The 17,666-nt window shown below is 34.4% G+C and overlaps 1 non-coding gene across 1 annotated transcript; it reads right to left on the reverse strand.

The window, feature by feature from the left end:
* Positions 1–9,346: 9,346 nt before the first annotated feature.
* Positions 9,347–9,453, reverse strand: LOC146901283 (small nucleolar RNA R71). The gene has a single exon (XR_015024408.1). It is a non-coding gene; the product is annotated as a small nucleolar RNA R71 (small nucleolar RNA).
* Between the last annotated feature and the right edge of the window lie 8,213 nt (positions 9,454–17,666).

Consider the following 17,666-nt stretch of genomic DNA (forward strand, 5'->3'; position numbering starts at 1 on the left):
TAACTTTTAGCCCCATTGCACATTTCATCCTTTTGGTCAATTTTGACCGGTCAATGCTTACGTGGCGTGCCACGTGTGTAATTAATTAATTAAAAAAATTTAAAAAACCAAAAAATCAATTTTTAAATTAAATAAATTAAAAAAAATAAAAAATGAGAAAAAAAATCCTAATTAATTATCTCTTCTTCTCCAGCGACACACACAACACAGCAACCCACATTCATCATCATCAACATCCAACCCACATTCATTCAACACATCATCAACAAATACAAACTTATCATCACAACATCACAACAACAAAAATCAGGAACAAGTTCAATGAAGAAAAAACAAGACTTGAATTGAATCTTTGTAAGATCTGCAAGGATAACATAAGCAAGCAAGAAAAGCTATCTACGGACCCAATCCTATTCTCCTTCACCCTCTTCATTCCCCCTTTCAATTTCCTCGATTCCTCACCTTCTCTTTCTTTCTTCCCATTTTCTTTCATTTTACGCCACCGAATCGACATAGAGGTTCCACAAACAACGTTCATGCAACACTTTGACTCCATTTTCAACTTCAATTCCACAACCTTCACAAATTCACAACAATATCAAAACCCTAACAATTTGAATCAACTCATCAAATTCACCGAATTCAAAATTGAAATAGAAATTTTCGTATCGAAATCAAACAGAGTAACGAAGCTAGCGTCAGCAGCAGCAGTGTTTCCATTGCCATTTGCTTCAACCTTGCTAACTGCAACCGCAGCCTCCGCAGCAGCAGCAGATGTAGTAGAGTATCCATTGTCGTTGGGCTTCGCGAATCCTTACACAAACCATGGATTAACGTCCCAAATGTGACTTTATCAGGACGGACGTTGGTTCTGCGCATTTCATCGAACAGTTGCAAGGCGCGATCAGTTCGGCCTTGAAGGAAGCATGAACGGATGAGGATGTTGTAAGTGCATGGATTTGGAGGACCAAATTCACTTAACCGGGAAGCGAAGTGAGTGATGGTTTGAAATCGGCGGCAAGTGAGGAGAGCATTGAGGAGGGAGTTGAATGATCTGAGAGTAGGGGTGCAGCGAAAGGAAGGGATGGAGAGGAAGGTTTGAATGGCACATGAAGGAAGAAGAGGAGGATGAAGACAGATCTGAGTGATGAATGAATGAAGGAAGATCACGTGCCTCTTCCTTTTCTTTTTTCTGATTTTTTTTAATTTTTAATACGTTTTTTAATTTTTTTTTAATTTATAAAATGATTATGATGCATTTTTTATTTTTTTAATTCATTATTTACACATGTGGCAGCCACATATGCGTTGACTTGGTCAAAATTGACCAAAAGGACCAAATGTGCAAAGGGGCTAAAACATAGGGGGGCAAAATTGTGGTTTTCATACATGGGAGGCCAAAATTGCAAGTTTTTGAAAATTAAGGGGGGAAAAGTGCACTTTAGCCTAACATTTAATATGCTTTTGAGGAAATCTCACGTAATCGTAGTCATGAGAAAATATGTTACTAAATTGCAGAAGTTTCATCAAGGTAGAGATCCCTAAATTAATCAAACCAAATCAACCAAACCGAATATAAAACTGAATTATCTAATCTAAATTCATTCAACCATAAAATTCAAATAAGGGTAGACGTACGTGTAATTATTTAAATATGCTTTTGAGGAAATCTCACGTAATCGTAGTCATGAGAAAATATGTTACTAAATTGCAGAAGTTTCATCAAGGTAGAGATCCCTAAATTAATCAAACCAAATCAACCAAACCGAATATAAAACTGAATTATCTAATCTAAATTCATTCAACCATAAAATTCAAATAAGGGTAGACGTACGTGTAATTATTTAAATATGTTTAGCTAAGTTTTATCCTACTTTGGATCAAAAATCTAATTAAGCAATTTATGTTCGGCCAAGAGAGAATAGTGTCGGATCCCTCAAACGGTCTAACGGTGGTATCATATCTAGATTCATCTTTGTGGGTACTTGAGAGTGTTTCCTGGTGGTAGATCACTGTGGGAAGAATGTTATACTTAATGTAGGGATGTTAATAGGTCAAATGTGGGTTAAAATTCCGCATTGGACGCAAGAGTAAATGTTGAACAACGTATAAGTGATGTGACATAACACTTAATGTCTTAAGGTTATGGTGAAGGTGTAATGCCAATCTCACTCATTGATATTTGTTAGTTTAATGTGATGATCAAACTGGGTAAGATCCCTTGGAAATTACAACATTACGATAAATTTTTTATTTTTTTATTAGTTTTTGGATGTCATTTGTTTAATATTTTATCTTTAAATTTAATTTTTGGATCATTCTCTTTTATGCAATTTTTTTTCATTAAACTTCTATTATTTCAATTTCTTTCAATTTTGGTCTTTGGTGGCATGTGACAATAAAAAATTGCATAAGTGTTATGTTTAGTTGGCAAATTACATGACTAGTAGACATTTAAAATTATGTGACGTTTTTTTTTAACCGAGTCTAATCTTTTTTTTGTAAAATAATTGCTCAAAATCTCCAACTCCATCATTAAACTCGTAAAATTATAGACAATTCACACTATTTCGTATGCTCTCACGGGAAAAACACACAATAATTATTTTTTCACCTTATCTTTCATGTTCAAATTCTAACAAAACTTACTGTTTTCGATTCAATTAATAATTGCGTTAGTGTTTTTAAATAGCGCCGCTATTGCATGGGGAATTTGAACTAATTGCTATTGTTCCTAGACTGGATATTATTCATCATCTTTTCACAAATAATATTGATTTCATATTATTCCCTTTTTCTATTGAGTAATTAGTTTTTTTTTTTTCCTTCTAGAGGACAACTAGAAAGTTTTGTTCCACTCATGTTGATAAGATAGTTAAAACTTGAAAGACATGCTTTTATACACACTGCTACAAACAAGATTTCTTACGTTCCTTTTTTTTTTTTTTTTTGAAAAATATGATGATTTGTGTTTTTTATGATTGGAAAAGAGTGCAGAAAATGTCACATATATTCCAATCTAATGGGTATAGATGAAGTCCGTATCTTACTCTCATTAAAAAACAGTAACACATGTAAATTACATACTAAAAATTTTCTGTCATGCCAGTTTTGTTGGCTTTGTCATTTTTACCCTAGGATTCATTGACATAACATTCCATTCTATGAAGCCTGTAATCAGTAATTGGTGCAGCTCCTTTAAAACTAGATGGAGCGCTAAAAATCCTTGGAGATTGTTTTATATGTAATTGGTTTAATGGTAACCACTTCATGAAAGAAGTGATATCAGGGCAAGGATACACTCCAAGGGGATTGTTTGCAAGTTCTTAAACTTTAAATAAAAATAAATTTGGTAGTTGACAATTTCACATAGACCAGCCTATACAATCTGGTGGCCTTCCAAAGCAATTTCCAGCCCTACGTTAAAGATATCTTATTGGAGGATGATATTAACAAGTTCACCGTCTTTATTTCTATAACTTCGCTAGTACTAGCAGGTATTGACGGTCAATAGTTGGTCACATTCTGAATTCAAACAGTGACGGATCTTGAGTTATTTTCTTAAGGGTGCCAAAAGTTTATGGAATATATATTAAGTTGTTTAAAAAAATTATCAGAAATATTAACGGGTCTAATGGTTTACTTTTGCTTGAATCCAGTGCAGGGGTGCGAGTTCGATTCCCCCACAAGGACATTCGAACACGCAACATCCTGATGAAAAGGATATATAGAAAAACTGAGGGATGCCATGACTCCCATAGGTCTAAGAGAAGATCTGCCACCAGTGGCGGAGCCACATATAGCTTTGTGTCAGCTTGTGCCCCCACTAAGTTCATGGCTTCATGCATATTATTACATATATATTCACTAATACACATTGTTTATTTATGAGAGCTTGTGCCCCCACTAAGTTCATGGCTTCATGCATATTATTACATATATATTCACTAATACACATTGTTTATTTATGAGAAATGATCATGGCTTCATGCATATTATTACATATATATTCACTAATACACATTGTTTATTTATGAGAAATGATATTTGAACAACCATTTTATGATAACTTTTGTGACAATTTTCTATTATACTCATATTGTAGTTTTACTCTGTCTCTCAATTGCTTTGATATTTATGTCAATCCTTACATTTTCTTGTATATTTTGGTTATCCAGTAAATTGTCTCAAAAAGAGAAGACCATAGGTCTAAGAGAAGATCTGCCACCAGTGGCGGAGCCACATATAGCTTTGTGTCAGCTTGTGCCCCCACTAAGTTCATGGCTTCATGCATATTATTACATATATATTCACTAATACACATTGTTTATTTATGAGAGCTTGTGCCCCCACTAAGTTCATGGCTTCATGCATATTATTACATATATATTCACTAATACACATTGTTTATTTATGAGAAATGATCATGGCTTCATGCATATTATTACATATATATTCACTAATACACATTGTTTATTTATGAGAAATGATATTTGAACAACCATTTTATGATAACTTTTGTGACAATTTTCTATTATACTCATATTGTAGTTTTACTCTGTCTCTCAATTGCTTTGATATTTATGTCAATCCTTACATTTTCTTGTATATTTTGGTTATCCAGTAAATTGTCTCAAAAAGAGAAGACCATAGGTCTAAGAGAAGATCTGCCACCAGTGGCGGAGCCACATATAGCTTTGTGTCAGCTTGTGCCCCCACTAAGTTCATGGCTTCATGCATATTATTACATATATATTCACTAATACACATTGTTTATTTATGAGAGCTTGTGCCCCCACTAAGTTCATGGCTTCATGCATATTATTACATATATATTCACTAATACACATTGTTTATTATTGTTTATTTATGAGAAATGATCATGGCTTCATGCATATTATTACATATATATTCACTAATACACATTGTTTATTTATGAGAAATGATATTTGAACAACCATTTTATGATAACTTTTGTGACAATTTTCTATTATACTCATATTGTAGTTTTACTCTGTCTCTCAATTGCTTTGATATTTATGTCAATCCTTACATTTTCTTGTATATTTTGGTTATCCAGTAAATTGTCTCAAAAAGAGAAGACCATAGGTCTAAGAGAAGATCTGCCACCAGTGGCGGAGCCACATATAGCTTTGTGTCAGCTTGTGCCCCCACTAAGTTCATGGCTTCATGCATATTATTACATATATATTCACTAATACACATTGTTTATTTATGAGAGCTTGTGCCCCCACTAAGTTCATGGCTTCATGCATATTATTACATATATATTCACTAATACACATTGTTTATTATTGTTTATTTATGAGAAATGATCATGGCTTCATGCATATTATTACATATATATTCACTAATACACATTGTTTATTTATGAGAAATGATATTTGAACAACCATTTTATGATAACTTTTGTGACAATTTTCTATTATACTCATATTGTAGTTTTACTCTGTCTCTCAATTGCTTTGATATTTATGTCAATCCTTACATTTTCTTGTATATTTTGGTTATCCAGTAAATTGTCTCAAAAAGTGGTTGTTCAAAGGGTTAAATATGTTTTTGGTCCCTAAAAAATTGGGATCCTTTAAGTTTAGTCCTTACTTAATTTTAATAGTTTTTTTAGTCTCTAAAAAAAATTCTGCACTCAGTATTAGTCCATCCTCAATTCAAATTTGTTTAATTTATGCTTAAACTCTTGAGTTTTTGAACAATTTTTTGCATACGTGCTAAGAACATTACTAAAAGTTCCTCTGCAAAAAATTGTCGTAAAATTGATTTCTACGTCTAGATTTTGTTAATTTTATCTTTAACTTTTGTCGTTTTAAAATATTCATATTTAATTCGTTTCATGTTAACAAATTCTAAATTTTAGTAAATGAACCTTTCATAGTGTTCTAAACTTGTCTCAAAAAAATCGTTCAAAAATTTAAGAGTTTAAGGATAATTAAACAAACTTTGTTGTAACAGAGAATAAAATTAGAAGTAATTATTTTTTGTATGGACTAAAAAACCTATTAAAATTAAGTAAGGACTAAACTTAGAAGTTCCCAATTTTATATCAAAAACATATTTAATCCTTGTTCAAATAGCATTCCTCATATTGATTTATTTATTATATTTACTCAAAAAAATTTTATCAACCTTCTATACAAATGTTATGGAACCTGCTAAATAAAAATGTCTGACTGCGCATCTCTCAACATCTTCTTTTATGTTGGTTTCATTTTTCTTAATAATTAATATATAATAATGTAATCAATATATTATGTTGGCTCACCTTGGCAAAATTCTTCTGAGCTTAATAAATGGGGATGTCAGGAAAAATATGCTATATTCTAAAACTATAAAAATGATAAGAGGCTCAATTGCACGTTGAATTACAGAATCTATAGCCATTCCAAGGGAGAAAAGAACAAGACATCACAGGTTTAACAATCGTGGTTGTTATTTAAATTCAATCAATACCAAGGCATTCTTATGAAATCAAATAACATGTTCTTTCTTAGCAGAAAAAGATGTACTTAACTTTAGAAAGAAAAAAAAAACATGCTCTTTTCTAAATTGATACTTTCCTTGTATTTCTGATTGAAAATAACAGTTCAATGAAAAAAATTAAAAAGAATGTTGTATTTAAAAAGAACATTAAATCTGTAATATGTCATTTTTTTTTTAAATGAAGACAGGAAAAGAAAAACAAAGAACTCAAAACATATTAGAATTGTTTAGTCTATATGTGTAGTGGCACAACTTAAAACAAAGAACTCAAAAATGTCAAAGTGAAGATAAAAAGTGTAAGTTGCAAATTCAAAAAATTCAAATAAAATGCAAATTCGTTAATGTATATCAACACCGGAAGGGTTACATGAAAAAAGACACCCCATTGTATAGCAGACAAATAATCCAAGAATCATCACAATAATTTCTTAAATAAGATAACATCGTCAACTAATTTCTTAAAACTTACAAAGCCATAGTCTCAATAAATAACTAAATTTATAAGTTTTGTTGATATGAAACAACCTAAAAAGTAAACAACTTAAATCTTGCTAAAAAATATCCACTACAATATCTAATATTACTGTGAATTCATTCACAATTTGCTTGAATTAATTGACAAATATAATCATTCTTAAAAACCAATTAGGTTATCTTGAATGTATGCTTTATTCAAAACTTCTTTTAAAATTTTCTCAATCCCTTAATCCACAATTCATCTTTAAAAAGACTCGATCATCATAATATCTTGGGTTAATTAAGTTTTTGGTCCCTATAAATATCTGCAGTTTTATTTTTAGTCCCTATAAAAATAAATCACACTTTTTAATCCCTACAAAATTTTCCGTTAGTGTTTTTAGTCCCTGTTAAATTAAAATTTGTTTAATTATGCTTAAAATTTTAAATTATTTAATGATTTTTGATGACATGCTGTCATTACGTAATTTTTAGGACTTATTTTGACATTTTGATAGAGTTCTAAGCAACATTAAGTGCCCAGGAGATGATAAAAGCAACAAATTTGGAAGATCTGGAAGCTGCCAATCGTATTGCGATTTTCAGCATCGCAATACGATTTCTTGAAGTCAGAGACCATGTTTTTGAAGAAGCTGGATCGCAATACGATCCAGCTAATCGTGATACGATTTCAAGAAGGAGCAGAAAGTAATTTAAGGAGTAATGAAGCCATCGTAGTACGATTATTACAATCGTGGTGCGATTGTGGGCGATCCAGATTTGCCTATTTAAGCTGAAGTCAGTCTCAAACAAAGGGGATTACGATTTTGGAGAGCTAAAGTGCGATTTTAACACCCAGAAGGCTGCAGCGGAGAGGATTTCATCATCTCTAAACCAGTTTATGTATGTTTTAATTCTTCCATTGATTATGCTATTTGTAAACTCAATTATGAGTAGCTAAATCTCTTAGAGATTAGGTCGGAGATGAACCTATGTAACCCTAATTGATATTATGTTGCTGTGAAACTCTATTGTTTATTAATGAATTTCTAGTCTTTATTCAATTCAATTGTTCTTAATGCTTTTTATATCCTGATCAAATATAAACATGATTTTGTGAGAACGAATGACTACTGACCATAGCTTTCGACTTAGACCTAATTGAATTGTTCTGATAAACATGGTTAATCTAGGAATAGATAATCGTTTGTTAGTGATATTAGGTTAACGTTCGTAAAACCTTCAAGGATTATTAGACCACCTAAGGAATTAGGGGCTGTAGTTTAAGAAGAGGGTCCTAACTCAAGGGATTGATTAGGGCTAATTTGTTAACTATCGTGAAACTAGAAAATCATTGGTAATAATAGGTGCAGTAACCAATTAGGGGAAACATAGAGGATTCGAAGACCTGATCTCATCTCTCTCCATATTTTCTTAATCAAATCTTATTCTTTTATTTGATTTCATAAAATCAAACCCAATCTACTGCCTAGTGGCAAACAAAAATAAACCTTTATACATCCTACTTTTATAACGCGATTGAATTATTGAAGTTAAAAACAGTCCTCGTGGGAACGATATTTTTACTACTTCGATAGTATTTGGTGCACTTGCCAGAGATCTATCAAGTTTTTGGCGCCGTTGCCGGGGACTGTTGAATTATTTCAACAAGGCAATTACGTTATAATTTAGGGTTTTTGCAATTTACTTTTCTGTTTTTAATTTTTATTTTTCTGTTTTCATATTCACTTGATTACTTTGCGTTGTGCAGTGCTACTAAGGTATTTTGCTGTTTATGCGAGGTAAACAGAGCTCTGACGACTTAGAGTACGATCCGGAAATTGAAAGGACTGCTAGAGCACTTCGGAAAGCTGTCCGATCGCAAAGGTTAGCTCAGTCCGTTCCACCGGGTGTTCGAGAACAAGTACAGGAGCAACTCTCAAGTGAATCTGAAACAATCTCTTCTCCTAAATCTGCAACTATGGAAGGGGAAGGAGTTGTACCACCAAGACCTAAGCTTGGAGACTACGGGTTAGCCACTCATCGCGGTCAACTGACCCACACTTTTCAACCAGCTAACCCCGTAGCGTTCGACATCAAGACAACTGTCCTCAACGGTTTGAGGGACAAGCAATTCGATGGGACTGAAGCTATGAGTCCTCATGAACACTTGAGCCGTTTTGCTGAAACCTGCGAGTTTTGTGTGCAACCAGCCACCGTGACTGAAGCACAAAAGAAGTTAAGGCTATTCCCTTTCACCTTGACGGGAAGAGCAAAAGATTGGTTGTTAACAATTCCAAACGGGACTGTCCAAACATGGGAAGAGTTAGAGCTGAAGTTCTTGGAGAAATACTTCCCTATGTCTAAGTATTGGGACAAGAAGATGGAGATCTCTAACTTCAAGCAAGGAGAAGGTGAATCATTGAATGATGCTTGGGAGCGATTCAATTTGCTTCTCAAGAGATGCCCTAATCATGAGTTCACCGAGAAGCAATACCTCCAAATCTTCACTGAGGGGGTAACACCAAACACTCGAATGTTCTTAGATGCTTCCGCGGGAGGTAGTCTCAAAAGTAAAACTGATCATGAAGTTCAAGCTCTAATTGAAAACATGGCTGGCAATGAGTATCGTGATCAAGCTAAAAAGAAGGAAAGAGGAGTGTTTGGAGTGAGTGAACAAACTGCTATCCTTGCTAACCAAGCAGCTATGAACAAACAGATCGAAGCTCTAACTAAGGAGCTTCAAGGCTTCACTTTGGCTCAAAAGCAACAACAAGTAGCTGCAATCAAGTGTGACTTATGTGGTGAAGAACATCCCAACGGTGAATGTGTTCCAGAAGGATCAAATGAAGAAGCTAACTTCATGGGAGGTTATCAAAGGCAGAATCAATACTACAATTCAGGCATCAACAAGCATCCCAATCTAAGCTACTCAAATAACAATGCTTTGAACTCTCAGATGCTCACTCCTCCTCAACAACAGCAAAGAAAGCCATCAGCTCTTGAGGAAACTATGATGAATTTCATGAAGATGACTCAAGGCAACTTTGAAGAGATGAAGAAGAGTCAAGAAGCTGAAAGAAAGAACAATGAAGCTTCTAGGAAGCTGCTAGAAACTCAACTGGGGCAATTAGCTAAGCAATTGGCTGAACAAAACAAAGGCGGATTCTCAGGTAACACTAAAGACAACCCTAAGAATGAGTCTTGTAATGTTATTGAATTGCGGAGCAAAAAGGTTTTGGCACCTTTAGTTCCAAAAGCTCCAAAGAAGGTTGATGATGTAGTTGAGGTGGAGGAGAATGATGTAGTTGAAAAAAATGATGAGGGCGTAGTTGAAAAAGAAAATGATCATGGAGTAGTTGAAAACGAAAGGAAGAAAAAAACAGAGGGAGAAAAAAGTGAGAAGTTAATTGATGAAGATTCAATCTTGAGGAAGTCGAAGAGTCAAATTTTGAAAGATGGAGACAAACCACAGGTTATTCCATCATATGTGAAGCTTCCATATCCCCACATATCCAAGAAGAAGGAAAAGGATGAAGGCCAATTCAAGAAGTTCATGCAACTTTTTTCACAACTTCAGGTGAACATTCCTTTCGGTGAAGCTCTTGATCAAATGCCGTTGTATGCTAAGTTCATGAAAGACTTGTTGACTAAACGAAGGAAGCCTAAGGATGATGAGAACATAGCACTTTCTGAGAATTGTAGTGCTATTCTTCAAAAGAAGCTGCCACCTAAGCTGAAGGATCCTGGTGCTTTTACTATCCCTTGTTCAATTGGACCGGTAGACATTGGAAGAGCTTTATGTGACTTGGGAGCAAGTATAAATCTGATGCCTCTTTCAATGATGAAGAAGCTTAAGTGTGGGGAACCAAAACCAACAAGAATGACCATCACTTTAGCTGATCGGTCAATCTCTTATCCTTTCGGTATACTTGAAGATGTGCTAGTCAAGGTTAATGATTTGGTGTTCCCAGCAGATTTTGTGGTCTTAGATATGGCTGAAGATGAAGACATGCCACTCATTCTAGGAAGACCTTTCCTTGCAACTGGTCGTGCTTTGATTGATGTTGAGCGTGGAGAGCTAATGTTGAGATTCCATAAGGAGCAGGTAGTCTTCAATATCTTTGAGGCAATGAAGCACCAAGATGAGAATCCCAAGTGTTACCGGATTGATGTTGTGGAAGAAACTGTCGAAGATAAAACCCTTGAATCTCAATCTATTCAATCTACGGAGGTGGAAAGTGTGGAATCTATAGTTAAACAAGCAGTGATTGAAAATCTTGGAAAGATAAAGGGTGTTAAGCAACTGGAAGTAAGCAAAGGACAGATGCAACAACAATCATCAGGAGACATCCGTGACAACAAGTATGGGGGATTGACAACTGGTAACAATGAAATAAAGACTACTACCACTGGTCCAGGTGGTAAATTGGCGTATAGAAGGATTCCCTGTGGGATGCGTAATGGGCCGGCTGCTTTTCGATGGTGTATGCATTCAACTCTCTCTGATACTTTGGAAAGAATTAGGAGGTACTGTGACGAAGGGTTGGCAAGAAATAAGCCTGCTGATGAAGTTGTGGACCTAAGGAAGTCTGGTGCACAAGGAACTTATAAGGGTAAGGACCAAAAGCTGAAACGGTACCGTGAAGAAGGACTCCCAAACAATGAGACGGGAGAGACATCAACTAATCCTTAGGGGTCTTCAAAAGTCAAGCTAGTGACAATAAAGAAGCGCTGGGTGGGAGGCAACCCACTAATTTATTTTCAGGTATAATTTATTGCTTTAATCTTTTAAATTTTTCTTTTACAACAAAACACAAAACAGGCAGAGGGTTTTCTTCTAAAAACTTTAAAAGATGTGTGCAAGCCCTGCCAGGAAGATTGTAATACAATACTGATGTTGTATCACAATCTCCCTTTCCAAGAATGATTATTTTTCAAAAGTAGAAGTCCAGAAAAAATTTTAAATTTTCAAATATTGGCATTCTGACTTTACCAAATCGCATTACGATTGTAAAATCGTAGTACGATGGTGAAGTCAAACACCTGGACTTTGACTTTTGATATCGTATTACGATTGGGGTATCGCAATACGATAAATGGAAAAATTTTGCACCCTTTCTGTTTCAAACAAATCGCACTACGATGATAGAATCGCATTACGATGGCATCAAGAATTTGAAAAATATAACCGTTACAAACTGCAATCGTAATACGATTATACAATCGCAGTACGATTGTATCAGGTTCTATAAAAACCCAGCAGTTGCAAGCACAACCCATTCGACCCTTTTCCTAGTGTTACTCTGCCCAAATTTCTCCAGAAACCCTAACCACGAAATTCATCCCCTTTCTACCAATTTTTTCATCTTCCTAACACTTCCCAACATCAATTCATTCAACAACCTTCATCTTCATCCACATAATCCAACATATTCAACCTACCCTTTTCACCAAATCATACAATTTTCATCAATGGCACCAAAGCAACAACCACCCTCCAAACCATTGACCCGTCAACAATCCAAGCCTAAGAAAACAACCAACCAACCTTCATCTAGCCAAAACAAACGCAAACGAACCGCCGTCCCACCAACAAACGTTAACCGGTTCATTTCCGAAGATGCTAGAGCGTGGTTTGACTATTGCAAGGGTTTTGAAGTAGTGGGAGAACGAAAATTTGATGTGGTGAATCTCACAAAGTATCCAGTCTTCGACACTATGCTTCGTGAGAGAGGATGGGAGGAGTTGAACAACATGGTACCGGAAGAGAATAACAAGTCTGTGGTGATGGAGTTCTATGCAAACGCTCGTTTCACAGAAACGAAATATCAATCCTACGTTCGAGGGAAGGTGATAGATTTCAGTCCTGCGGCTATAAACAATTTGCTTGGGTTAATTGCTCCGGAAGAGTGTGCGGTTCGGAGATTGGAGCGTGAGGCAAAAAGTTGGGGTGATGATCGATGGGCTGAGTTGCTTACCCAAATGTGTAGGCCAGGGGCTACATGGAAGAGAGCCCGGATGCTGACTTATGCTGAATTTTTGCCCATTCCAAAGGCATGGGCCTCTTTTGTTATTCAGACGCTTGAGAGCACTTCTTGTTCTTCTGAGATTCCTCTCAAGCGAGTACTCACTGTTTCTGCTATTCTTGATCAACAACACATCAATGTTGGTGAACTCATCGCCAACAACATTCATATGATCGCAAAGGGTAGCAAGTCAGTCTATGGGCATGGGAGCATGATTAATTGGCTTTGTGAGAAGATGCTGGTGTTAGAATTTGAGGGTGACTTGCATACTCCTACCACAAAGCCTATCACTGACAAGACTATGGATGTCTTGATGAAGAAGTACGCGGATTATATGCGGGGGAGAAGCGGTGAACCTGAAGCACCACCACAGCAGCAGCCACCACAGATGGAGCATGGAGAGGGTAGTAGTCAGCATGGTTCTTACCCTCCAGTTCATCCTATGGTTCTAGAGTATATGTTCAGTTCTGCTAACTGGATGAATGAGACCTCTGATCTCATGTGGGTTAACCGTCCAAGGTTCTCCGCTGAGTTTGCTGCAGAGGCACAGATGCATAGGAGGCCTATCACCGGGTCTTATGAGAGGTTTGACAAGTCTAGGGAGTCTATGGATGCTTACTTTGATCGACAAGAGCGATATGCTGCTTTCATGAAGAAGGAGATCACTGATGATTTCGAGGCAGGAGAGAAGGCAGATGCTGATGACTTCTTTGATGGGATACCCGGGACTGCTGGTGATGATGATGTGGATATGGGACTGGATCACTGAGGATCCAGCTTTGCTTGTTTTATTGTTTTGTTGTAATTTTTATTTTCTGTTGAACAATTTTATTTCATTCCGTATTGTTTTTATTTCTAGTATTGTCAAAAGTCCGTTGAACTAATTTCCCCGTTTGTGATAAATCTGCACTTGTTTATTATTGACGAATTTGTTTTGCTTCATGTGACCTATTCCAGTTTAGTAACAGTTGTCTGATGAAACGGTATTCTAAAAGTTCAAAAGGAGGGGTGACTTGATTCAAAGGCGAAGTGTACGGCGTTGCTAGGTAGTCACATACTCCCACAAATCTCAGCCATAAGGTTCATTGCCAAACTTGTTTTTCAATTTACTTATATATTTAGATTAGTTTTCCATGCAACTACATTTCTAGAACTTGCATTGTTTCTCTATTATTGATTGGTCTTTGTCATATACACACTGAGGCAAAAGTGCTTGGTCCTGTGAGCCTTTTTGAAGCCTACCCTGTTTTAATTTGTTGAATTTATCCTTTCTTAACCAATTGTGAGCCGGTAGGATTAGAACTTTTTGTTCGGTGACAAACTACATTACAAGCCTAGAGACTTTTAGGACTTGTCCCTTAATGTATTTTCTGAGTTAAGGCATTGTAGAATGTTGCTAAAGATTAAGTTTGGGGTTGCTATTGGAATTTGCAACCAACTAAGTTTGGGGTGGGGGTACTAGAGAATAAGAGAACAAAAATGAAAAAAAAAAGAGAAGAAATTGTCATGCAAAATACACACAAAAATGGTGTATATATATAAAAAAAAAAAAAGAGATTGAATGAGGACAAAGGGACAAAACATTGAAAATCCGAGTAACTTCAAACTCGAATATCCCTAAATGTTAAAAATACTCTCTAGTACCTTTGCATTGATTGTTATTCCACAAGGTGAATGAACGAAGGACTGAATTTTGTGCTTTAACTTCCGTAGGAATGCCTAACTCAAATTTTGTGTAGCCTACTTATCCAAATATATCCCACCTTTCACCTAAGCCCCGTTATAACCCTAAAGACCTCAAAAGTGTGTAATGATATTGACTTTGATTGATGTTTAGAAACTTTTCAAGCGTATGGTAATATGTAGACCTGCATGTCGACTGGTAGAACCCTATTTCATATTGATGCGTGGAGTTGTGAATTGGTGGATGCGAACAAGTCAAACTAGCTCATCTTTAGCTAGAAGGAGAATGAACTTTTGGGTACTATCGTTTTGTCAGGTAACTGTTATTTTACTGTCGTTTGTCACTGTTGCAAGCAAATTCCTTGAGGACAAGGAATGGTTTAAGTTTGGGGTTGTGATGACATGCTGTCATTACGTAATTTTTAGGACTTATTTTGACATTTTGATAGAGTTCTAAGCAACATTAAGTGCCCAGGAGATGATAAAAGCAACAAATTTGGAAGATCTGGAAGCTGCCAATCGTATTGCGATTTTCAGCATCGCAATACGATTTCTTGAAGTCAGAGACCATGTTTTTGAAGAAGCTGGATCGCAATACGATCCAGCTAATCGTGATACGATTTCAAGAAGGAGCAGAAAGTAATTTAAGGAGTAATGAAGCCATCGTAGTACGATTATTACAATCGTGGTGCGATTGTGGGCGATCCAGATTTGCCTATTTAAGCTGAAGTCAGTCTCAAACAAAGGGGATTACGATTTTGGAGAGCTAAAGTGCGATTTTAACACCCAGAAGGCTGCAGCGGAGAGGATTTCATCATCTCTAAACCAGTTTATGTATGTTTTAATTCTTCCATTGATTATGCTATTTGTAAACTCAATTATGAGTAGCTAAATCTCTTAGAGATTAGGTCGGAGATGAACCTATGTAACCCTAATTGATATTATGTTGCTGTGAAACTCTATTGTTTATTAATGAATTTCTAGTCTTTATTCAATTCAATTGTTCTTAATGCTTTTTATATCCTGATCAAATATAAACATGATTTTGTGAGAACGAATGACTACTGACCATAGCTTTCGACTTAGACCTAATTGAATTGTTCTGATAAACATGGTTAATCTAGGAATAGATAATCGTTTGTTAGTGATATTAGGTTAACGTTCGTAAAACCTTCAAGGATTATTAGACCACCTAAGGAATTAGGGGCTGTAGTTTAAGAAGAGGGTCCTAACTCAAGGGATTGATTAGGGCTAATTTGTTAACTATCGTGAAACTAGAAAATCATTGGTAATAATAGGTGCAGTAACCAATTAGGGGAAACATAGAGGATTCGAAGACCTGATCTCATCTCTCTCCATATTTTCTTAATCAAATCTTATTCTTTTATTTGATTTCATAAAATCAAACCCAATCTACTGCCTAGTGGCAAACAAAAATAAACCTTTATACATCCTACTTTTATAACGCGATTGAATTATTGAAGTTAAAAACAGTCCTCGTGGGAACGATATTTTTACTACTTCGATAGTATTTGGTGCACTTGCCAGAGATCTATCAATTTTTTACATACTTGTTTATAACATTATGAAACGTTCCGCCACAATAAGTTAGCTCAAAATTTTATTTTTAGGTCCAAATTTTCGTTAGTTTTATCTTGAATTTTTGGCATTTTAAAAAATTATATTTACTCAAAAAATTCTAATTTTTTATAAAAGAGATTATTATAATGTTCTTAACATGTCTGTTAAAAATCATTTTAAAATATAAAAGTTTAAGTATAATTAAACAAATTTTAATTTAACAGGGACCAACACATACTTTTAGTCCGTGTAAAATTAAAATTTGCTTAATTGTGCTTAAACTTTTAAATTTTTAACATATTTTTTACATACTTATTTAGAACATTATACAAAGTTCCTCCGCAAAAAAGTAACTCAAAATTTTATTATTAGATCCATATTTTCATTAATATAATCTTGAAATTTTGGCTTTTAGAAAAATTCATATTTAATTCATTACATGTTAAAAAACTAAATGATTTTATAAAAGAGTGTCTTACGATGTTATGCACATGTTTGTAAAAAATCTTTCGAAAATATTCAAAGATATATATCATACACTCATATACATAAAAAATAAAGTAGATCAACTTCATCAAATAACGCATGATCATATCAAATTAAATTAAATTACGCACACATTCAACATTAAATTAATAATACATTGACACTTAAAAGAGGACGTGCTCATCTTAACGCTAGTTTGAAATAAAAGAAACATATCAAATATTTTTCAAATTAGACATCAAATATGGGCACTCGTAATCAATGATTTGATTTTGAACCTAAATTAAAATTAAGAATTTAACTTTTAATTTATATATTTAAGTGTTTCTAATATTAATTAAGGTTAAATAAGTTTATATCCGCTAAAAATATCAGAAAATTTGATTTTAGTCCCTAAAATTAAAAACATGTTGTTTTTGTCCTTCCAAAATTTTCCCTTTTTGTTTTTTGTCCATAATCAACATGATGTTGACCTGTCCTTGAATTTTCTTTACCATAATAATAATATAGACCAACAAGAGTTGAATATTATAGATGATCATAACCCCAACACAACTTGAACATAAATGAAAGTCGTAACTTTTATATTAATATGAACATAAATTGACCATTAATCAGAGGCAAAGAATAAAACCGAAAGTTCTCAATAGAACAAATATCTTTTCTTTTTTTTTTTTTTACTTTTAAGACCTAAAATCAATATTTTTAATATTTTTAGGGACAATAAACTTATTTAACCATATTCATTAAAGATAATATAGAAACACAATTAATATCATTACTTTTAAATTAAAAAATCAATTTTGAATATTAGATAAATCATTGATTTTTCCTTATTCTCATGAATTTAATAAAACCCTTATATGGTAGTACATTTGAATCACAACCAACACCACCAACTATTTCATATACTAA

The sequence above is a fragment of the Medicago sativa genome, chromosome 8, assembly GCF_051527215.1.
Source record: "Medicago sativa cultivar Bolivia chromosome 8, Bolivia_mono, whole genome shotgun sequence".
Taxonomy (NCBI): Eukaryota; Viridiplantae; Streptophyta; class Magnoliopsida; order Fabales; family Fabaceae; genus Medicago; species Medicago sativa.